The 25428-nt window shown below is 44.4% G+C and overlaps 1 protein-coding gene across 1 annotated transcript in view; it reads right to left on the reverse strand.

Annotated features, from left to right (window-relative positions):
* The window catches only part of LOC126241704 (scoloptoxin SSD14-like), a 588477-nt gene that overhangs the window by 521982 nt on the left and 41067 nt on the right, over positions 1 to 25428 (reverse strand). The gene's annotated exons all lie outside the window — the stretch shown is intronic.

The raw sequence follows: 25428 nt of genomic DNA on the forward strand, positions 1-25428 counted from the left end.
ATGCCCGAGGCAGGGTTCGAACCTGCAGTAGCAGCAGCGCGGTTCCGGACTGAAGCGCCTAGAACCAATCGGGCTTCTGTGGCCCTGGTACAAATGGATGTGGAGGTACTGACTAATATCTGATTGTGCTGAGAGGTAATGGTCTAATATTGGTTGGGAACCGCTGGTCTAAGCTGAGCGTCAGAAATGCGAGACAATAGGGCAGTTTTATCTCTAAACTGTGAGCAACGTGGTGCATAATTTGACCGGTAAGTGCTTACAGTACACTGATTAGACAGTTTACATACGAACTTGTTCACTGGTGACGCCGGCGAAGTTTGCGTCTTTAGTCGCCATCGAAAAACTCAACGAAGGAACTCTCGAGTCGCTCGGTCTCTGCTTACAAGGCGCAGAGAGAGGTCCGTCATCGTTTTTTCGGCGTGACTGGGTTCGTTTGAGCAGTTACTAGAAAATGCTAGACAACAGGCTGTACTGCGCATGCGCATGAGCAGCTACGATGACGTAGGCAGCCCGTGCTTGGTGCTTGCTCTGCTCATACGCTTTTCGTCGTATTTCTGGTGGAATTTCGTGCGTGGTGGGGCATCACGTGACGATGTGCAGCCCTCCGGCATGTTGTTGAGAGGACATACAGAGTTGTACTTAAAGCAATTGTTTTATCATATCCCACACAGATAAAGGATGCAAATAAGGAAGCAGTTCTTGGCAAAATATCGTTTCAAAATTAGAGTCCATAGCTGGAAGTAGCATAAAATTTTGCTAAGGGGTGACTAACAGATTTTTTCTTTTTTAATTCGTCCCCTGCAATATTGTTATGCAGCATTTCCAACAGTTTTACATCTACACAGCACTGCAAAAAGTTAGTAGGATGGAATACAAATTTCTTAAAAAAAAAAAAAGTTTATTGTGTAGCTTACACTGGAATGAAGGACAATAAATTTCATGACTATTTCAAAATGTGAAAAAATTAACGTGGTTGTCTGTGAGGCAAAGAAACTGTACAACTGACAGTTTATATTCTACTCTAGGAATAAATATGAAGCCATGTGGGGAGTTAAAACGACAAAACACGGTATGCTGCCAGTCTAAAATTTAGCATAGAATGGCATTCTATATATTTAAGACGTAAACACAAATTAAGAAATAACTTCAGGCCTAGAGGAAGTACGAGACAAGTGCCTTGTGATCGGAAAACACTGTTTCACAGAAGGCAGATTTGTAAAATTCTGCTACAGCTGTCATTATATTTGAAACGAAATATCTAGTTCAAAACTACTGACCAAATTTGCCTACTTAGTAAGCTTCAAGTCAATGTTTACGTATGTTCGTACGTATACAGCATTAAGAGATCTTACAGTGCCATAAAAGGAACAGGACATCAGAGACTACTCCAGCAGCATCGGAATTTCATAAACCATACTAAAATGCTTCATTCCGCTCTAAGTGCACATTTCTATGTCCAGATGCAGGCTTAAGTACCTGATACTCAACTTTTCATGTGGTTTTCGTGATACCAATTTTCTTGGATGTCTAGTACTGTATTCTTGTGTTTGGTTCTTTATTATGGTATAACGTCGTTCGTCCCAGAAAATGAAAATTTGCACTTTAAATTGAACGAGATTGAAAGTAGCCAATAGTGCGGAATGAAACACTTCGTTTCAAATAAACTAACTGCCTCAGCGCAAAAAAAATTAATAGAAGCAAATTTCTCTACAAAACAGACAGAAATAGCTTCATTAAGACATTAATGGTTGATTGCTAATAACGTGGAACTAATATAAAATCAGAAAATTGAAACTACTAACTTATTTTGGTCTTTGATGGGTATGAGAATGTACTGGGTGATCAAAAAGTCAGTATAAATTTGAAAACTGCATAAATCTTGGAATAACGTAGATAGAGAGGTACAAATTGACACACATGCTTGGAATGGCATGGGGTTTTATTAGAAAAAAAAAAAAACGTTCAAAAAATGTCCGACAGATGGCGCTTCATCTGATCAGAATAGCAATAATTAGTATAACAAAGACAAAGAAAAGATGATGTTCTTTACAGGAAATGCTCAATATGTCCACCATCATTCCTCAACAATAGCTGCAGTCGAGGAATAATGTTGTGAACAGCACTGTAAAGCATGTCCGGAGTTACGGTGGGGCATTGGCGTCGGATGTTGTCTTGCAGCATCCCTAGAGATGTCGGTCGATCACGATACACTTGGGACTTCAGGTAACCCCAAAGCCAATAATCGCACGGACTGAGGTCTGGGGACCTGGGAGGCCAAGCATGACGAAAGTGGCGGCTGAGCACGCGATCATCACCAAACGACGCGCGCAAGATATCTTTTACCCGCCATCTGTCGGACATTTTGTGAACTTTGTTGTTTTCTTTTTTTTTTGTTCTATTTAAACCCCATGTCATTCCAAGCATGTGTGTCAATTTGAGCGAATCTGGCAGCTTGGGCGCGCCAGAAAAATTTTTCTGGGTAGCTTCTGGCTATTTGCTGCTACTGCTCATACAGCAAACAGCCACGCTTTAAGAGGAAGGCACTGCCCATACGCGAATTCAGCTCTGCGCATGCGCACGAAACCGCTGGCAACTGCTCATACGAACCTAACTGTCTCGGCAGCGTCAGCAGATATCGTCGGCTGCGGCTGTGGGCTGAGTGGGCAGTAGCAGGGCTACCCGCGTGTAGCTCCGCGGTGTGGAATGCGCGCCGGCGCTCCTGGAACGCAGCGGGCGCGCGGCATTTCGCCCGCAGGCAGGCGCACGACGCGTCAGCACAGCCGCCGCGTCCTAACGGGGGCGAACCACAACAAGCCGCGTGGGCGCGCGCGAGTGTCACTGGGCGTGCACCACTCTGCCGGCCTCCGGCCAACCTCTCGCGCCGAGAGGTTTCTCGCAATTCACTGTCACGAATGTCGTCTTAATCTCTAAGCCACGCACAGCAAGTGATCTACAGGGTGGCGCACGAAATGTGTTACCAATTGTTTCTGTCACAATTTACGACGCACCTTAAATATCCCGCTGGGATCTCTACAGTAGTACCAGCAGGGCTTGGAAAAACAAATGAGTTACGAAATGACGTGTAATTCACGATACTGCCGCTAGGAGACTAGTAAGCAGCAATGGCTGACAATGGGAGACTGACGACTCAGCAACGATCGGCAATCGTATTACTTTTTCATGAAACGAAAAGCCTTGTCGTGGCTCAGAGGTGTTTTCGACAACAGTTTAACACACGATGGGTCCCTTGCAAGAAGACCATCCACAGGTTGTACGATAAATTTGTACGGGAGGGAGCAGTATTGGAAGCTAAGCGACCTCGGCTTAAGCCTGTTTGTTCGCCGGAGAATATTGAAGCGGTACGAGTTGCTGTACAGAGAAGTCCCGGGAAATCTTGTAGAAAGGCAGCAGTGCAACTGGGAACATCCAGAAGCTCCGTTCAAAGCATTCTTAAAAGTGACCTCCATATGTACCCATACAAGTTGACCTGTGAACAGAAGCTCACTGAAGAACACAAGCAGCAGAGACTACTGTTTGCTCAGTGGGCGGAGGATAGGGAAGAAACTCTCAACAACTTTTGGTTTTCAGACGAGGCGCATTTTCATTTAGACGGTGTGGTTAACAAACAAAATGTACGCTTTTGGGCCACTGAAAACCCACAAGTGCTTCATGAATGACAACATTATGCTCCGAGGATTACAGCGTGGGCAGCAATTTCCAGTCACGGACCTTTTCTTTGAAGAAACTTAACAGCGATCGGTATTTGAGCATGCTTCGCAATAGCTTCATTCCACAGCTTCTTGCTACTGCCTTGCCATTCAACACGCAGTGGTTCATGCAAGATGGAGCACGGCCACATACTGCAAACACTGTGTTGGAGTTTTTACACGAGCATTTCGACATGCGGATCATTTCACTCAGGTTTCCAGGTCGCTTCAATGACGGACAAAATTGGCCCCCCGGCCCCAATAGTCTAGACCTCAATCCATGTGACTTTTTCTTTGAGGGTACCTAAAGGAAAAAATTTTCCCGAAACGTCCACGTGATTTAATGGAGCTCAGAAGACTTATTCTTCAAGCTTGCAGTGAAATTACGGAAGACATGTGCCGTAGGGTAACCACTAACTTCAGCGTTCGTTTGAAGGACATTAGGAAACCAAATGGTGTACATATTGAGCATGTGCTGAGTTAGAACAAATCTCCATGGACGGCTCTTCATTGTAGTATATGTTCCTTTCAGATTGTATTGACAATAAAGTTTATATTCAGAAACAAAATGGTAACACATTTCGTGCGCCACCCTGAACATATAACTGACGTAGGCGCTGGAAACAGGCGCACATTTCGGAATCTTTTGATGTGGCTGCCAAACCTGCACACGATTAAAGGCCTATATCGTTGACGTCCATCTATTGTACAATTGCGGAACATTATGTTCGAGAATTGTGAAGTTTTTGGAGAATGAAAATCTCCTTTACAAGAAGCGACATGAATCCCGCCAATAGATATCTTGGGGAAACTCAACAGCTCGCTCTGTTCCTCCGAGAGATGAGTAGACAATGGCGCTCAGGTTAAAGCCGTATTCCTCGACTGCTGAAAGTCATCTGACACTGTTCCGCACTAACGCTTATTGAAAATATATATACCAGGTGATCAAAAAAGTCAGCATAAATTTGAAAACTGAATAAATCACGGAATAATGTAGATAGAGAGGTACAAATTGACACACAAGCTTGGAATGACATGGGGTTTTATTATAACAAAGAAAAAAAAAACAAAAACAAAAAAAAATTACAAAAGTTCAAAAAATGTCCGACAGATAGCGCTTCACCGGATCAATAGCAATAATTAGCATAACAAAGTAAGACAAAGAAAAGATGATGTTCTTTACAGGAAATGCTCAATATGTCCACCATCGTTCCTCAACAATAGCTGTAGTCGAGGAATAATGTTGTGAACAGCATTGTAAAGCATGCCCGGAGTTATGGTGAGGCATTGGCGTCGGATGTTGTCTTTCAGCATCCCTAGAAGATGACGGTCGATCACGATACACTTGCAACTTCAGGTAACCCCAAACCCAATAATCGCACGGACTGAGGTTAGGGGACCTGGGAGGCCAAGCATGACGAAAGTGGCGGCTGAGCACACGATCATCACCAAACTACGCGCGCAAGAGATCTTTCACGCGTCAAGCAATATGGGGGGTGGAGCGCTATCCTGCATAAACATCGTACGTTCCAGCAGGCGTTTATCAGCCAGGCTGGGGATGATGCGATTCTGTAACATATCGGCGTACCTCTCACCCGTCACGGTAGCAGTTACAAAACCAGAATCACCCATTTCCTCGAAGAAAAACGGCCCGATAACGGTAGATGTGGTAAATCCAACCCATACCGTGACTTTCTCGTCGTGCAGTGGAGTTTCCACGACAGTTTTAGGATTTTCGGTAGCCCAAATTCTGCAGTTGTGGGCGTTGACAGACACTCTGGGCGTGAAATGAGCTTCGTCGGTCCACAACACATTACTCAGCCAATCGTCACCTTCCGCCATCTTTTGAAACGCCCACACCGCAAATGCCCCCCGCTTCATTAAATCGCCATGTAACAGTTCATGATGACGATGGATTTTGTGCGGATAGCATCGGAGGATACGCCCAAGTGCCAACCAAACAGTAGTGTACGGAATACCAGTGCGACGTGCGACTGCACGAGCGCTGATTTCCCCGTGCATAGACGAACCCGCTACAGTCTCCATTTCTTCCTGAACTGTCTCAGCAGCATTACGCCTTGTGCTCGGTCGGCCACTACGGGGTCTATCGTCTGAACAACTTGTGGCTTCGAACTTCGAAATCGTTCTCGTCACAGCTGCATTTGTCAACGGACCTATACCCGTTCGAATCCCCTTCTTATGGCGATAGAATCGTAACGCTGAACTAGCACATTCCCCATTCTGAAAATACAGCTTCACTAAAAGCGCCTTTTCAGGTAACGTCAACATGCTGCGACTGCTGGCGCATCTGATTCTCTCTCTCATTACAGCTCCTTTTATACACGATTGTCATGCGCAGTCACTGAAGTTTTGCTGTCCAGCGCCATCTGTCGGACATTTTGTAAACTTTGCGTTTTTTTGGTTCTAATAAAACCCCATGTCATTCCAAGCATGGGTGTCAATTTTTACCTCTAAATTATTCCGTGGTTTATTAAGTTTTCAAATTTATACTGACTTTTTGATCACCCAGTATATATATTTCACTAGCTTACTGAGCATCGGACCAGTTCCGCGAATGGATTCAAGACTTCCTAAATGGTACAAATGGCCCTGAGCACTATGGGACTTAATATCTGAGGTCATCAGTTCCCTAGAACTTAGAACTACTTAAACCTAACTAACCCAAGGACATCACACATACATTCATGCCCGAGGCAGGATTCGAACCTGCGACTATAGCAGCAGCGCGGTTCCGGACTGGAGCGCCTAGAGCCGCTCGGCCACAACGGCCGGCCAAGACTTCCTCGCAGATATAACTCAACACGTCGCTCTTCAAGAAACAAAATCGACAATGTAACTACATTTGGCACAGTTGTTAAGAAATTTTATATGTATGAACACACAAGTTTTCATGCTTACTGGCACTATACATTTTTAATTACAACCAATTAAATTTTTTTAACAAGATTACAAATATTCCTGTTTTCAAAAATGTATCAGAACGAAATTAATGCATTTTTGCACAAATTTTGATATGCCAATATTGCAAGTATCTGTGGAATAGAATTTTGATGTCTTCTTTCGCTGGATTTTAGCAGCTCCAAGTAACTGTTGGAAAAAAAAATGCGCCAATTTTAGGGCTTTTCTTTTACGTAAATGCCTTACTATTGTATTAAATGAAAATTCCTTCCATAGGATAGTTCATTACAGTATTGAGTAGTTACATTCCAAAATTAAGTACTCTAAATTCAGTACTTTGTACGGAAAAGGTACATAAAGGTTACAAAATTCAACTTACGCGAGACCCGAATCAAAGATTTCATGGTGTTTGTATAAGGCCTTACCTTCTTTGGGTGAGCTAGTGCAAACCACACGCATACTCCTTTTCATCCTAAAGCAGACTTTTCTTTACTTGTCTTCTTCAGTTAATCTGTTTTTCGAATTGTGTGGCAATAATGTGAGCTGCAGGAGTCCTCCCGTTATCGATTTTTCTTCGATACAGAGTGTAAAGCACCTGGATGAAATACAAGTCTTTGTAGAGTTCATAGTCTGCCCTACCAAAATTATTACACTTTAAACCTTACTCCTTTGCAACAACATGTAAACATACACCACAAGAACGGAAAAAAATGCGATATCAGTAACAGAGATGCTATTCCACAGACTTCATGTACTACAGAAACATTTCCCGCGTGGTGATTACATAAAACTGGAAGAAAATGCCGCAGGAGTAAATAATATGACGACGTGCAGAACCAGAAAGGGATGGGGTCTAATGCAGGCTTTTGCCAATTGTTTTATCACACTTAGGAGTGGCATTGGAACGTAATATTCATGTACTGAATTTTCAGTACCTTGTGAAGAACCAATAAAAAATGTTTCACAATTTTGTTCGCTTTCATGTATGTCCCACCTTTAGGCTATTCGCAGACCATGTGATTATCTACAAGAAGTTAGCAACGCCAGAAGAAAGTAACGATTTGCGAATGGACCAACAGAGGACGAGGAATGGTGTAGGGACTGGCAGTTGACCCTAATAGCCAATAAACGTAACATACTGCGGACACAGCAAAAGAAATCCAATACTGAAAAAAATATTGATGACGAATTCCTGGAAACAGTAACTACAACAAAATCTCTAGGCCTGTCCATCCGGAGCTATCGCAAGTGGAATGACCACACAAAACAAGTAGTTGGAATACGAGATGCCTGACTGAAATTCATAGGAAGAATCAGGGCTCTTGCTCTAACGATTCTCGACTACTGTTTATCAATCTGCGACCACTACCTGGTACGACTGATAGAACAGAAGAACCAACAGAGAGCGGCTCGTTTCGTCACGGGATCATTTACTCAACGCGAGAGCGTTGAACAGATCAATCATTCAAAAACAGTCTTCATCGCATTTATTATTATTATTATTATACCGCCAACCGGTTTCAACCCGACATCGGGGTCATCTCCTGAGCGTTTACACTGTGAAATTATAGATATCCGTCAGAAAGACTCCATTATACAACACCTAAAATTACGTAAATTTAAAATATGTTACCCATTGGTCAACTGCTGGTGGTGTCACTCCTGTCTACATAACGGCAGGAAACTATGGGATACTAACTTTTTTTTTTTTTTTCTTTATTGTGATTTCATTCCCCTGCCCCATATGGGCAGGGGAGGGCTGTCAGCAGCACAATCCGCCGCTCTTCAGCCGAGTGACAGGACAATTAAAACAAGAATAAAATAATACATACATAAGGAGGTAAAAAAGGGGAACATAAAACAATATAAGGGGAGAAAATGGAGGTAAAAATACACTGATATGTAGACGTTCATTGGGGACAGTTAAAAAAGTCACCAGAAAGTTAAAAAAACACAATTGGTGATTCTTAAAACACATGGAAGTCACTAGAGGCACAGGCACAGGTTAAAAGTCGGCCACAGTATTAAAAACACTCCGAAACAACACACTTAAAACCCACTCGGAGCACACACGACGAAGAATAAAACTACCAGGTGGGACCTGCCGAGGGAAAGGGCAGAGAGGATGGAAAAGGAGGGGAGAGCATGGGGCAGCTGGGGAAGCGGCGGGAGGAAGGGAGGAGGGGTAACCGTGGGTTCACGAAGAGGCAGGAGACACATGGGGCGGGAGAGGAAAAGGGAAGACAGGGCAGGAGGGAGCGCAGAGACACTGAAAGAAGGCACAAGAGATGGAGGGGGAGGGGAAATCCGCTCAGAAGGAGGGAGGGGGAGGAGAGGGAGCCCCGAGGAGGAGGCAGGAAGAGGGGGTTAGAGTTGGTAGGAAGGGTAGATGTCAGGGCGAAGCTCATCATCCGGGAGCGGTAGACGGTGGAAGTTGTGTTGGGAAAGGAGATGGAGGGTGTGGAGATGGAGAGAGGGAGGGACACAACGGTAAAGGCGCGGCAACTGGTCGGGAGTGGAGAGGAAGGGAGACACCAGGGGGTGAGGGGGATCAAGGCGACGGACAACATAGAGGGTGCGGATGTGTTCAAGGAAAAGGAGAAGGTGGGGGAAGGGGATGAGGTCATAGAGGATGCGCGTGGGGGACGGAAGGCGGATGCGGAAGGCGAGGCGGAGCGCATGGCGTTCGAGGATTTGGAGGGCGTTATAGAACCGGGGAGGGGCGGAAATCCAAGCGATGCTGGCATAACAAAGGATGGGGCGGATCATGGATTTGTAGGTGTGGAGGATGGGATACTAACCCTGCGTATGGGCTTAAATAGCGTGCTGAGATCACGTGAATAGACGGCAACACCCCCAGCGGCGATCAACGGCATTTAACACAGTTTATTATATGTAACTACTAGTCACCTTGGTTTAACATAAATTTAAGTGACAGTAAATAACAGAAAAGGGAACCATTCCATTTAAAAAGAGTTACAAATATAGTGTTAGTTATAAAATAGTAACATATGTTCCGTAGTCAACTCGTAAAATTCGTAAAAGTATATTACATTATTTGCCGTAATATAAAGTAAAACAATTTGTGACATACAAAAACTGGTGTCGTCTTGTATTATAATATATCTATTCGTACACTTACGTAGAAAACATTTGAGTCAATTTGCTAAAACGGCTAAAATGGAAGGACTATAACGCCCTCTACTCCTTGTGGTGAGCACGCCGTTGCCATGGATTACAAAGCGTATATCAGGCGCCCTCTAGTCTGTGTAGCGAGGACGCCGTCGTCATGGTAGCAGCTGGTGTGTTCGTATGGTGTTATCTTTGCCCTGGCCACGGTGTCCATTGCCGTGGTAGCGGTATGTCATGGCTCTTCATCCACAGAGAAGGTGTCACTTATTTGGGGTTATGGAAATCTCGACAATCAAGAATAACCTAAAAAATCTAAAGACAGGATAAAAGTTTACGACACGTTTGTAGTACCCATTAAAGGAATTAAAGTATTAAATAATAAAAGGAAAAGTAGCATCATTGTGTAGAAATAATATTTTCGAATAGCTCGAAAATTTTTTTATCGTGACTCTCTATTTGTTCATTCAGCATCGCTGCCGGATTCCGTTTATTATATATAAAAATTTCCAGGCTCTCTAGAATATCCATCATAGGTCCTTTTTGGGTTACGTGCAGTACCTTCAGATTTTCCCTTATATTGATTTCTGCATGTTTTTCCATATCTAAATGCTGTCCGAGGAGTGATTTATTACATGATGTTCCAGTAGTATGTTCTTTAAATCTGGTATTAAACTTCTCCCTGTTTGGCCGATGCAAATTTTGCTACAATCTTTACAAGTCAATTTAAAAATCCCTGATTTAGCAGGCATCTTGTTTTTAACATCTCCTATGCTATGCGTAAGACTATTTGCTATGGTATTTGTAGAGAAAGCAATCGTAACATCCGAATTCTTGAACACTTTGTTTATCTTATCTGATATGGTCCCCATATACAGCATCTTCGCAAAAGTTCTCTTTTCGAATATTTTCGCCTGTCTGACGTGTATTTTCTGTTGTATCATCTCTATTATATTTGCGTTATATCCATTAGATATCGCAATTTGCTTTAATATGTTAATCTTCTTCTGTCTCTGTTCCGGTATCAGTGGTATTCTGTTCAACCTATGTATCATTGTGAAGACGAAACCTTTTTTTTTTATATCTATTTGGGTGACATGACTTTGCAGGGATAATGGTATCTGTAGTGGTAGGCTTCCCATAGATGCCAAAGTTGTGGTCTCCATTATCGTTAAAAATAGTTAGGTCTAAATAATTTATAGATTTATGTTGTTCATGTTCAACCGTGAAAGTAAGTTTTAGGTGTATGCTGTTCAACATTTCCGTCAAATTATTTATCTCCTCTATTGTACCGTCAAATAATATTAGAATGTCATCAACATATCGCTTATAGTATATAATTTTCTGGCGTATGCACGGATGACCTTCCAGAAACATAACTTCTTTATTATTGACGAAAATGGAGGCTATAGTTCCTGCCAGTGAATTGTCCATAGCCAGGTATAAAAACTTGTATACCAATGTTCCGGTGGCAGAAACAATCGAAATTATTAAAGCCCTCAAAGCACTCCGTCTTCAGGCCACGAGTGGCCTACCCGGACCATCCGACCGCCGTGTCATCCTTAGTGGAGGATGCGGATAGGAGGGGCGTGGGGACAGCACACCGCTCTTCCGGCCGTTATGATGGTATTCTTGACCGAAGCCGCTATTATTCGGTCGAGTAGCTCCTCCATTGGCATCACGGAGCTGAGTGCACCCCGAAAAATGGCAACAGCGCATGGCGGCCTGGATGGTCACCCATCCAAGTGCCGGCCACGCCTGACAGCGCTTAACTTCGGTGATCTCACGGGAACCGGTGTGTCCACTGCGACAAGGCCGTTGCCGAAATTATTAGAGAACACCTTATACACCATAAGGACCTTAATTACGATGAAATAACTGAATTAATGAATCTTCTTGAGACAACCTTAACTTGTAACTATTTTTCGTTTAATGATCAGATATATCAACAGAAAGACGGCCAGGCTATGGGCAGTTCACTGGCAGGAACGATAGCCGACATTTTCGTCAATAATAAAGAAGTTATGTTTTTGGAAGGTCATCCGTGCATATGCCAGAAAATTATATACTATTAGCGATTATTTAAGCCCATACGAAGGGCTAGTATCGCATAGTTTCCTGCCGTTATGTAGGCAGAAGTGACACCACCAGCAGTCGACCAATGGGTAACATATTTTAAATTTACGTAATTTTAGCTGTTGTATAATGGAGTCTTTCTCACGGATATCTATAATTTCACAGTGTAAACGCCCGGAAGACGACCCCTACGTCGGGTTGAAACCGGTTGGCGGTATAATAATAAAGGCGATTAAGACCGTTTTTGAATAATTGATTAATCATACTAATCGCTGCTTCATCTCCACAACCATATTGTCCAAAAATCGTTGAATGGATGCTCACAAACTCCAGCGGCAGACGTTAGAAGAGAGGCGCTCTGCATCACGGAGAAGTTTGTACTGAATTTTTGAGAGAGCACTTTCCGGGTAGAGTAGCACGACATATTGCTTCCCCCTACACTGAAGCGCCAGAGAAACTGGTATATACATGCGTATTCAAATACAGAGATATGTAAACAGGCAGAACACGGCGCTGCGGTCGGCACCGCCTATATAAGACAAGTGTGACGCAGTTGTTAGGTCGGTTACGGCTGATACAACGGCAACTTATCAAGATTTTAGTGACTTTGAACGTGGCGTTACACCCGGCGCACAAGCGATGGGACACAGCGTCTCCGAGGTAGCGATAAAGTGCGGATTTTCCCGTACGACCATTTCACTCACGACTGCACCATGAATATCGGGAATCCGGTAAAAAATCAGATCTTAGACATCGCTGTGGCCGGAAAAAGATGCTGCAAGAACGGGACCAACGACGACCGAAAAGAATCGTTCAACGTGACAGAAGCGTAACCCTTCCGCAAATTGCTGCAGATTTCAATGCTGGGCCATCATCAAGCGTCGGTGCGAACCATTCAGCGAAACTTCATTGATAAGGGCTTTCGAAGCCGAAGGCCCATTCCTGTACCCTTGATGATTGCAGACACAAAGCTTTATGCCTCGCCTGGACACGTCAACACCGACAATGGACTGTTGATGACTGGGACCATGTTGTCTCGTCGGATGAGTCTCGTTTGAAGTTGTATCGAGCGGATGGACGTGTACGGTCAACCGCATGAATCCATGAACCCTGAAATTCAGCAGGGGATAGTTGAAGTTGGTGGAGGCTCTGTAATGGTGTGGGGCGATGCTGTTGGAGTGATATGGGACTTCTGAAACGTCTAGATGCGACTCCCATGGGTGACAATTACGTGAGTATCCTGTCTGATCACGTGCATACATTCATATCCATTGTGGATTCTGACTGACTCTGGCAATTCCAGTAGGACAATACGACACCATACGTCCAGAATTACTACAGAGTGGCTCCAGAAACAATCTTCTGAGTTTAAAACACTTCCGCTGGCCACCAAACGCCCCAGACATGAACATTGTTGAGCATATCTGTGGTGCCTTGCAATGTGCTGTTCAGAAGAGATTTCCACTCCCTCGTAATATAACGGATTTATGGACAGCCCTACAGAATTCATGGTGTCAGTGCCCTCCACACTGCTTCAGACATTAGTCGAGTCCATGCCACGTCGTGTTGCGGCACTTCCGCGTGGTCCCGGGGATCCTACACGATATTAGGCAGGTGTATCAGCTTCTTTGGGTCTTCAGTGTATAAACGTCTCGCGAAATCAGCACAGCGAGAAAATTCTGGAAAATACAGCTAACACAGAGGCTTACTGACAATCTTTCTTCTCTAGCACCATTCGGGAATGCAAAAGGGAATGGGGATCAGTTAGCGGTACCTCAAGTACGCTCCACCGCACTCCGATTGCTGGCTTGCGGAGTATTGACGTAGTTTCGATGTAGAAACATTCTACTGCACTCCACAAGCCACCTTACAGTCACTTCCTCCTTCCTGTTTAGTGAACCGAGTGTAGAACCAGGTTTGTGTCTGGATTGAAGACTTACTAGGGCGTAGAACTCGACACGTTATACTTAACGTAACAGAGCAAGACTTAAAGAAAAACAGAGACACGTTCATAGGATTTGTCGACGTGGAAGAAGTATTCGACAACGTGAAATGATGCAAAATGTTCGAAATTCTGAGAAAAATGGGACCAAGCTATAGGAAAAGGTGGGTACTACGCAATACATACAAGACTCCATATGGAAAAATAGGAATGGGATACCAAGAAAGAGATACTCTGATAAGACGGGGTATAAGACACGAGTGTCGTCTTTCTCCCCTACTGTTCAATCTATACATCAACGAAGCAATGATGGAAATAAAAGAAAGCTTGGAGAGTGGGATACTAATTCACGGTGAAAGAATACAAATAACAAAATTTTCTGATTACATTGCTCTACTCAGTGAAAGTGAGGAACAATTACACGATCTGTTGATTGATGGAATGAACACAAAACGGACTGAGAGTAAACTGAACAAGAGAGTAATGAGGAGTAGAAGAAATGAGATTAGCGATGAATTTAACATCAATTTTGGTAACGACGAAGTAGACGATCTGAAGGAATTCTGCTATTGCGGGAGCAAAATAACACACGAAAGACAACACTAGGAGGATATAAAAAGCAGGTTAACACAAAGATGGCAGTCCTGGTCAAGGAAAGCCATGTTCGTATGATTGATTTGTTGTTGGTACGACTCTATTTGTTGTATAGAATTGAATATATTGCTTTTTCCTCAATTTTTAGGGATAGGTCGTTTTTAGACGACCATTTAATAATTCACTGTGAAATATTACTAACAGTCTCTTCTGTTGCTTTCTCTCCAATCGTATTTATTTAAGGCAAGAATTGTCTGAAAAAAGTACCTATTCTGCTTGTTGAATGTTAAGTGGAAGGTCATTCACATATATAAGGAACAGGAGTGGACCCAAAATTAAAACCTGTGCGACTCCCTTGGTGATTCTCACCAATCACTAACATTATCTTCCCTTTCAACACCGTCTGAATTATTCAGCGCAGCTTTTTGCCTTTTGTTTGTTAAGTATGATTCAAACCAGTTGTGTGTAAAGTGATCAGTCGAATAAAACTTACGGTTTAGTAAGAGTGTAACATGATGTACAGAATAAAACACGTCGGAGAGATCACGAAAAATACCAACTGGTGATATTTTTTTATTCAAAACTTGTAATAAACTGTTCCTATATAAATGTGAGACTACTCTTGAGTGCATTACTTTTCCGAACATTTTGGAAAAAGATATCGCTAAGGTAATTGGACGATAATCATTTAAATCTTTCTTGTCGCCTTCCTTACAAACAGGCTTGACAACTGCATATTTTAACCTGTCTAGAAAAATTCCCTGTGGCACTGATCAGCCAGGACATTACGATCACCGATCTACTATCGATATAAATCCGTGCAGAAGATAGCAGCGCTACCAGGCGAGGGATGACTACTAGTCAGACACACGCACGATGCGTACTGTCCGTGTGTAGAATGGGGAAGGCACGCGATGTATCAAAGTCTGACCGAGGGAAGATTGTCATGGCCCGGAGAGTAGGCACGAACGTTTCGGTAACTGCACGATTTGTCGGGTGTTCGAGGAATGCTGTGGTGAGTGTCTTCAATACGTGGCGAAACCAAGGTGAATCGACGTCCAGACGTCGTAGGGTTGCGCGGCCACCACTTATTACAGAAGTCGGACGTCGTAGGCTGGACACATTGATAAAACAGGACAGGCGGCGAACTCTGGTGGAACTAGCACCAGAATTTGATGCTGGACAGAGTACAGGAGTGTCTGAAGACACAGTGCACCGAACCCTCCTAACGATGGGCCGCCGCAGCCGACAACCCATGCGTGTGCCAATGTCAACACCACACCGGCAGCTACGACAAATGGGCACGTGACCATCGGCACTGGACGTTGTCGCAGTAACAGAGCGCTGTGTGGTCTGATGAACCCCGGTATCTTCTTCATCATGCGATGGGAGGGCGCGAATCTGTCATCTTCAAGGGGATCAGATACGTGACGCCTGTACTGCGTGACGGAGACAAGCTGGCGGTGGCTCCATTATGTTCTGGGGAACATTCACGAAGGCATCCATGGCTCTAGTGGAGCTCAGCAAGGCACTTGCCTGCCAAGGAGTATCGTATAATGATTGCTGACTACGTACACCCCTTAATGACGACCGTGATTTTCGATGGCAGTAACATTTTTCAGCAAGATAATGCGCTGTGCCAAAAGGCCAGGAGTGTGACGGAGTGGTTCGAGGTGGCGTGTTCCAAGTGATGAGCTGCCCCCCCCCCCCCCCACTCGCTACGTCTGAACTATATCGAACAAATCTGGGATGTGACTGAACAACGTGGTGTCAGGGCCCATTGGCCCCCTTCCCAGAATTTACGGGAGTTAGGCGACTTGGGCGTGCAGATATGGCGCCAAGTCTCTCCAGCGACCTACAGGGTGTTTCAAAAATGACCGGTATATTTGAAACGGCAATAAAAACTACACGAGCAGCGATAGAAATACACCGTTTTTTGCAATATGCTTGGGACAACAGTACATTTTCAGGCGGACAAACTTTCGAAATTACAGTAGTTACAATTTTCAACAACAGATGGCGCTGCAAGTGATGTGAAAGATATAGAAGACAACGCAGTCTGTGGGTGCGCCATTCTGTACGTCGCCTTTCTGCTGTAAGCGTGTGCTGTTCACAACGTACAAGTGTGCTGTAGACAACATGGTTTATTCCTTAGAACAGAGGATTTTTCTGGTGTTGGAATTCCACCGCCTAGAACACAGTGTTGTTGCAACAAGACGAAGTTTTCAACGGAGGTTTAATGTAACCAAAGGACCGAAAAGCGATACAATAAAGGATCTGTTTGAAAAATTTCAACGGACTGGGAACGTGACGGATGAACGTGCTGGAAAGGTAGGGCGACTGCGTACGGCAACCACAGAGGGCAACGCGCAGCTAGTGCAGCAGGTGATCCAACAGCGGCCTCGGGTTTCCGTTCGCCGTGTTGCAGCTGCGGTCCAAATGACGCCAACGTCCACGTATCGTCTCATGCGCCAGAGTTTACACCTCTATCCATACAAAATTCAAATGCGGCAACCCCTCAGCGCCGCTACCATTGCTGCACGAGAGACATTCGCTAACGATATAGTGCACAGGATTGATGACGGCGATATGCATGTGGGCAGCATTTGGTTTACTGACGAAGCTTATTTTTACCTGGACGGCTTCGTCAATAAACAGAACTGGCGCATATGGGGAACCGAAAAGCCCCATGTTGCAGTCCCATCGTCCCTGCATCCTCAAAAAGTACTGGTCTGGGCCGCCATTTCTTCCAAAGGAATCATTGGCCCATTTTTCAGATCCGAAACGATTACTGCATCACGCTATCTGGACATTCTTCGTGAATTTGTGGCGGTACAAACTGCCTTAGACGACACTGCGAACACCTCATGGTTTATGCAAGATGGTGCCCGGCCACATCGCACGGCCGACGTCTTTAATTTCCTGAATGAATATTTCGATGATCGTGTGATTGCTTTGGGCTATCCGAAACATACAGGAGGCGGCGTGGATTGGCCTCCCTATTCGCCAGACATGAACCCCTGTGACTTCTTTCTGTGGGGACACTTGAAAGACCAGGTGTACCGCCAGAATCCAGAAACAATTGAACAGCTGAAGCAGTACATCTCATCTGCATGTGAAGCCATTCCGCCAGACACGTTGTCAAAGGTTTCGGGTAATTTCATTCAGAGACTACGCCATATTATTGCTAAGCATGGTGGATATGTGGAAAATATCGTACTATAGAGTTTCCCAGACCGCAGCGCTATCTGTTGTTGAAAATTGTAACTACTGTAATTTCGAAAGTTTGACTGCCTGAAAATGTACTGTTGTCCCAAGCATATTGCAACAAACGGTGTATTTCTATCGCTGCTCGTGTAGTTTTTATTGCCGTTTCAAAGATACCGGTCATTTTTGAAACACCCTGTACCATGCGGCCTCACTGCTTCCATGCCACGACGAGTCGCCCCTATTATCCGTGCCAGGGGTGGACATACCGGCTATCAGCTTGGTGGTTGTAATATTCTGGCCGATCAGTGTATTTCAGTATGGCATTACGTATTGAGTTAGAATTTCTTTTCAGAACTCTGCTTGAAATTCCAACAGTACCATATGAGCCTTTGTCGTTTGGAATTTTTGCAATTCTAAATTAAAATTAATTGTAACCCGCAGCTGCCGACAGGTGTTGTTGATATACCTCGATGGGGACAGCTGAAAATGTGTACCCCGACCGGAGCCCGAACCCAGGATCTCCTGCTTACAAGGCAGACGCTCTATCCATCTGAGCCACCGAGGACACAGATGAATAACGCGACTGCTGAGAACACTTACTATCTTCAAATATAGTTAAATGGATACCCAGCCACTGACCTTCTTCTGTGCGAATGCGTACAGGTTGCCCGAACTCTTACGGGAATCGTCACCTAAGTGTGCGCGAGTAACGAGTGGATGGGCAAATATCTATTAGGAACATTACCTATGTAGATTGTGGACAGTTGGGAATGTGGGTCTCACGAGAAGCGTGCAAGGGATAAGTCCCTGCAGTCGCGCTATTCATCTGTGTCCTCGGCGGCTCAATGGATAGAGCGTCTGCCATGTAAGCCGAAAATTCTGGGTTCGGGTCCCGGTCGGGGCACACATTTTCAGTTGTACCAATCGAAGTATATCAACACCTGTCGGCAGCTGATGGTTTCAATTATCATTTTTTCTAGAGAAACTGGACGGTCATCAATCGTATCTGTTCTTTCGAGAACAGTTACTATCTTCATATTTCACAATTCTATTAATTTCAGTTGAAGATGTTGGTGCTACTTCAACTTGCTTAAAATTCTTTGGAATACCATTTTTAATCTTTACTCTTGTTATTCCAACCAAAGCATTTAAAAACCTACTCTTGCTGCTACATTTAAAAAGCGATTGTTAAAAAGCAGTTGCAGCTTGAGAATTATCAGTCACAACATGCCACTTAGTTTAACTGTCATGGTACTTTGTTCGTAGAGTGGCTGTACTGTCCCCCGTTTGATAGTATCCCATATAGTTTTAATCTTATTATCTGCATTATTAATTTTTATTAAGACGTTCATAATTCTGGACATTTTAATGACTTTCTTTAAATTATAATAGTATTTTTTGCAGTTTGGAAGTAATGTCGGATCTTGCCTTATACCGGCCTTTGTATAAATTCCCCTTGTAATATAATTGGGATTTCCATAGTATGAAAGCTGTGAGTACCCATGGAAAGGCATTCACCTATCTGTATATTAAATGATCAACTTATGAGATGAGACCTATTCTTTGAAAGACATTTGTTTTATATAATTTACGTAACTGTAAAGATGCGCATCTAGCGCGGACGCTAATACATCGATTGCGCAGTCAAAGAAATATTTGAACAGAAGCTGAACTGAACGTTCCGCTTCGATCTAAATAAAAGATGACAGTAAAAACTTTTGTAGATCTTCAGTTTTTGTCGTACTTCTGCTTGTAATGTGAAAGCGTAAAGAAGGTCGTCTTTAAGCCATATTAGTAAGCGGTCTTGTCAGCGTGCAGACAACATTATTAATTAATAAAATTCGAGTAATTTATGTTCGATACTGTAAACCGGCAAGTTATTGTTATGAAGCTGTTGAACGGTGCAAGAATTGTCTTGAAGGAAGGAGAAAAGTAATGACTGTAATTTGTGACGAAAACGTGCACCAAGGAGCTAGCACAGGACAGGCTGAAAGCTGATCGCACCATACAGTTAGAAAAGTACTTATGTAAGTAATACTGTTTATAAGTAAGCCCTAATTGCTTGTGAGAATTGTTCGAATATATTTAGTGTTTACCAGATTTCTTATTCTATTCTTTCCCTTTTTTTTACCTCCATGTCACATTATTTTTGTAAATATCAAACAGCCTTTACTACAGCAGAGAATACTGCGGCATCCTGGTCGTAGACAGAAGGCCGCTCCTTGTCTTCTATACAACTCATAGCTGCCCCATTTATTAATGATTTCATTTGCAAATGCATTTTTTATTGTTCATTGTTAAAGGTCCGTTAGGTGATTATAAATTTCATACTGATTACGTAAAGAAATCCGGGTTGTTCTTTTCCAAATGATAGAAGCCTTCGCGTAATCAAAAACTAGCCTCCTTCTGACAACGATCGGGAGCCGACCAGAAGACGGACGTCTTCGACCGCTTTCGTGTTTTCTGTGGCAAAGCTGTGCTAAACTGGGAACACGACATTCTAGTATGAAACACAATGTATACGTAATTATCAGATTAAAACTGAAATAATTGAAATATATTTAACTTATTTGTTTTTTTTCTTTTATCATACTAGACCCTCTTCCTCATGCACTGGAATGCAACCAACTAATAACTGAGGACGTACGGTGCAAGTGCTACTCTGAGATAAAGAGTTTTGCACAGTAGAGGAATTCATGGCGGGTCGTATCGAACTGGGCAGACAAACAGAAAAGGCAACACCTAATGAATACATCGGTTCACGAAGTGTGGGTGAATGTACATCCGTAGACTTCAACATGAAACGCGGAGTTGCAGAATACGTGGTGACACAGAAAATTCTCGTCCTCCAAGGTGAGTTATTTGCTCTGGTCATTGTCCTGCGGGTAAGGCCAGGCCAGAGCAGAATTCGCTCACTCGTGTGTGGAGGTGCCCGCCACGCCGTGTTTCGCATCTAACCGAGACGAGTCTCCCGTCTGCGGCCAGCCACGTACTGATGACTTTTTTTTTGCCCCCAGTGCGGCGGCAGCGGTCGTTGCGCAATCGTTTCAACGACTCCCAATTGTGCGGCCGCAGGGCCCGAGCAGCGGCAAGTGACGCAACACGTCAGAAGTCTGACGTCGCGGTCAGGCAGCCTCGTTCCGATACTGTCAGGGGTGTCGCAACGGAGCCGATTAGAAATCTGCAAACGCCTGCGCGGAGGTCGGCAATAGGTGTGAGGCAGGCAAGCGCGTCTACCGCAAGTTGTGAAGTGTATGCCAATCAAAATTTTTCATGGATAGTCCAGAGAGTCGTTAATAATCTGCCAAGCACAATTTGTATTAATTTTCTATATCATTCAGTCATTACGTCTCAAATGTACACAAAAATGCTCCGGAAGAGCAGCGAGAGAGAGAGAGAGAGAGAGAGAGAGAAAGAAAGAAAACCTGTCAACACATCATTGACTCGCTGTGAATATTAATAAACACACAAAACAGAAGTTGGCAAACGTAATCCGGGAGACACTAGCAGACAAAAATCTCAAACCTAAAATGTATGGGGAGATATCTCGACCTTTCAAAGTACAGCTGTCAGGCAAGACGATGGTTTATATCCATTTCTTTTCCTCTGTGACATGGAGAAAATTGAAAGATAGGGAAAAACAATAAAGGCGTCGCTATAAACTGCTAAGCACTAGTGGATGGTTTTTGTTGTACTTTCTGAAAGCCTGACAGATGTAGCAGTGCAAGTGAGCGTTCGTTAAGAGATGGCTAACATAATGGGCTTAAGAATCTCTACAGAAACATAAATAAATAAAAACATTACGAGAAATCTAAAAGCTACTCCATAAAATTTAATAACAGATATTGGAGAAAATTTTGTACATGGCTGCACGTTCAGAGACCGTAAATACACTCCTGGAAATTGAAATAAGAACACTGTGAATTCATTGTCCCAGGAAGGGGAAACTTTATTGACACATTCCTGGGGTCAGATGCATCACATGATCACACTGACAGAACCACAGGCACATAGACACAGGCAACAGAGCATGCACAATGTCGGCACTAGTACAGTGTATATCCACCTTTCGCAGCAATGCAGGCTGCTATTCTCCCATGGAGACGATCGTAGAGATGCTGGATGTAGTCCTGTGGAACGGCTTGCCATGCCATTTCCACCTGGCGCCTCAGTTGGACCAGCGTTCGTGCTGGACGTGCCGACCGCGTGAGACGACGCTTCATCCAGTCCCAAACATGCTCAATGGGGGACAGATCCGGAGATCTTGCTGGCCAGGGTAGTTGACTTACACCTTCTAGAGCACGTTGGGTGGCACGGGATACATGCGGACGTGCATTGTCCTGTTGGAACAGCAAGTTCCCTTGCCGGTCTAGGAATGGTAGAACGATGGGTTCGATGACGGTTTGTATGTACCGTGCACTATTCAGTGTCCCCTCGACGATCACCAGTGGTGTACGGCCAGTGTAGGAGATCGCTCCCCACACCATGATGCCGGGTGTTGGCCCTGTGTGCCTCGGTCGTATGCAGTCCTGATTGTGGCGCTCACCTGCACGGCGCCAAACACCTATACGACCATCATTGGCACCAAGGCAGAAGCGACTCTCATCGCTGAAGACGACACGTCTCCATTCGTCCCTCCATTCTCGCCTGTCGCGACACCACTGGAGGCGGGCTGCACGATGTTGAGGCGTGAGCGGAAGACGGCCTAACGGTGTGCGGGACCGTAGCCCAGCTTCATGGAGACGGTTGCGAATGGTCCTCGCCGATACCCCAGGAGCAACAGTGTCCCTAATTTGCTGGGAAGTGGCGGTGCGGTCCCCTACGGCACTGCGTAGGATCCTACGGTCTTGGCGTGCATCCGTGCGTCGCTGCGGTCCGGTCCCAGGTCGACGGGCACGTGCACCTTCCGCCGACCACTGGCGACAACATCGATGTACTGTGGAGACCTCACGCCCCACGTGTTGAGCAATTCGGCGGTACGTCCACCCGGCCTCCCGCATGCCCACTATACGCCCTCGATCAAAGTCCGTCAACTGCACATACGGTTCACGTCCACGCTGTCGCGGCATGCTACCAGTGTTAAAGACTGCGATGGAGCTCCGTATGCCACGGCAAACTGGCTGACACTGACGGCGGCGGAGCACAAATGCTGCGCAGCTAGCGCCATTCGACGGCCAACACCGCGGTTCCTGGTGTGTCCGCTGTGCCGTGCGTGTGATCATTGCTTGTACAGCCCTCTCGCAGTGTCCGGAGCAAGTATGGTGGGTCTGACACACCGGTGTCAATGTGTTCTTTTTTCCATTTCCAGGAGTGTAGTTACAATTGAAAGAAAACAGCCCTCGGTCACTATTTTCACTATTTTTAATGAATTAATCGGGTTTCAACACTGCTAGGAGTGTCTTCATCAGAATTTAAGTCAAAGAACGGTCTATAACATGGTCACAGAATTATGACTAAAAACGTATGATACAGAGTATAAGGACAGAGTCATCGTGGAAGACTGGCAGTACTTATATGTCATTTAAAAAATAATAAATATGCCAAAAGGGCATTAGTCACAAAGATATTTAAGATAAAAAATTGATATCGAGCCACTAAGGGCTGCTCGTTACTTACGCGGTTACAGGTTGCAAATGGGCACCTCAGTCCGTTTGCAACCTGTAACCCCGTAAGTAACGAGCAGCCCTTAGTGGCTTGCCATCACAATTTTTTATCTTAAATATCTTTGGGACTAATGCCCTTTTAGCGTACTTATTATTTTAAAAATGACATATAAGTACTGCCAGTCTTTCACGATGACTCTGTCCTTATACTCTGTATCATACGTTTTTAGTCACAATTCTGTGACCATGTTATAGACCGTTCTTTGATTTAACTACTGAGGAAGACACTCCTAGCAGTGTTGAAATCCGGTTAATTCATTAAAAATAGTGAAAATAGTGACCGAGGGCTGTTTTCTTTCAATTGTAAATATTGGGGAAATAGGAAGGATAAAAAAAATTATTTGGGAGAGACTCCTGAAGTACATGGTTTAGAAAAATCTAGTTTACAGGAAAGGATGCACAAGATGAAAAATGTGCGTGGTGTAACTAAGGATACCTACAACAGACTGAGCTTATCTAAAAAAAACTTGAAAGAAATTACTGCACCAGGGTATTGATGCTTGGAGGCCTGTATGCTACCAAAAGCCGGCCGCGGTGGCCGTGCGGTTCTAGGCACTTCAGTCCGGAACCGCGTGACTGCTACGGTCGCAGGTTCGAATCCTGCCTCGGGCATGGATGTGTGTGATGTCCTTAGGTTAGTTAGGTTTAAGTGGTTCTAAGTTGTAGGGGGATGATGACCTCAGATGTTGAGTCCCATAGTGCTCAGAGCCATTTGCACCATTTTTTTATTCTAGCAAATGTCTGATATCGGATTACAAGATTGATAACTTAGAAATATTATATAGAAAAATTATACGGAGAATATTGGGTTCCTCAGGAAAATGCATCACTTTTGATATTAAGAATTAACGATGAAATTACTAGAACATCAGAAACAATAAGGAAGAGGAAGTTATCCATAAACGGGCCGATCAGAAGAAGTTGAAGGAAGAAGTGTATAGTAATTGGTGACTTGCAGCAGCGTTTGAAAGCTGTTACAATGCAGGAGGGGTATTCTACACAGTTTCGAGTTCCAATATTATTCCTCTATTGACAGCGAATTACACTATCTGATCAAAAGTGCCCGGAGGTCTATTAGTGGCCATTAATATTGGCTGTGTCCCTCTTCAGTTTTACGACGGCTTAAACTCTGCTGAGGACACTTTCAACGAGGTGGCTGAATATTTGTGGCGGAATGCAACCCATGCTTACACAACAGCCAAAACCGGAGAAGGTGCTGATGGTGTCACTCATGTCAAAGATGCATTACTGTATTCAGGTTGGGAGTCTAGGCAGACCATTCCATTTCAGAAACGTTACTGTCCACAAACCACTGCCTAACAGGTGCAGCGTCTTCTCCCTTTCGAGAATCTCAGCGCAGAAATAAAACGTTTGCCGGATTCTTGCGCTAAACTGCCACATTTTGAGGGACAAATGCTTCTTTTAATAGCAGCGACACGAAATGAAGTTGAGTTTTAATTATCAGCACGTGCGAAGCAAAAGCATAACAGCTTGGCACTACCGCAGGACATCTTGTGGACTCACTGCAGCTGCTGACGCAATCGCGGCTGGACTGTCGTTACTTCTAACTGCACAAGGTATTCTGAAGGTACCGCTATCATTTCAAAAAGCGTAACTTGGAAACTACTGCAGAACAGAATCGTGGTTCGTTGTAAATCGTTTAGCACCTCTGAAAAGTTTTATTTCTTTCCTTTGTTGCATACTTGGCTTGGAGTGCAACAAAATGACGACAAATCAGGAGAGAAGGCGCATTGTATTATCTGGCATGCAGAATGAAAAAAGTGGTTCAAATGGCTTTGAGCACTATGAGACTTAACATCTGAGGTGTTCAGTCCCCCAGAACTTAGAACTACTTAAACCTAACTAACCTAAGGACATCACACACATCCATGCCCGAGGCAGGATTCGAACCTGCGACCGCAGCGGTCGCGCGGCTCCAGACTGTAGCGCCTAGAACCGCTCGGCCACTCCGGCCGGCTGCAGAATGAAACTCGGTGGCAACGGTAGTGCGGAATTGCCGATGCCACTATGGGAGGGAACAACCGGTGAAAACAAGTGATACGGTTCGGAAACTTTACAGAGACGGGCAATATCGAGTACAGTGCGAGCTCACTAATATCAGTCCTACCATTCACTCGCATAGTACTGTAATGTCCCAGTGTGGTCACCTATAGCCGCACCAAGTTCG

This window comes from Schistocerca nitens, chromosome 1, assembly GCF_023898315.1.
Source record: "Schistocerca nitens isolate TAMUIC-IGC-003100 chromosome 1, iqSchNite1.1, whole genome shotgun sequence".
Taxonomy (NCBI): Eukaryota; Metazoa; Arthropoda; class Insecta; order Orthoptera; family Acrididae; genus Schistocerca; species Schistocerca nitens.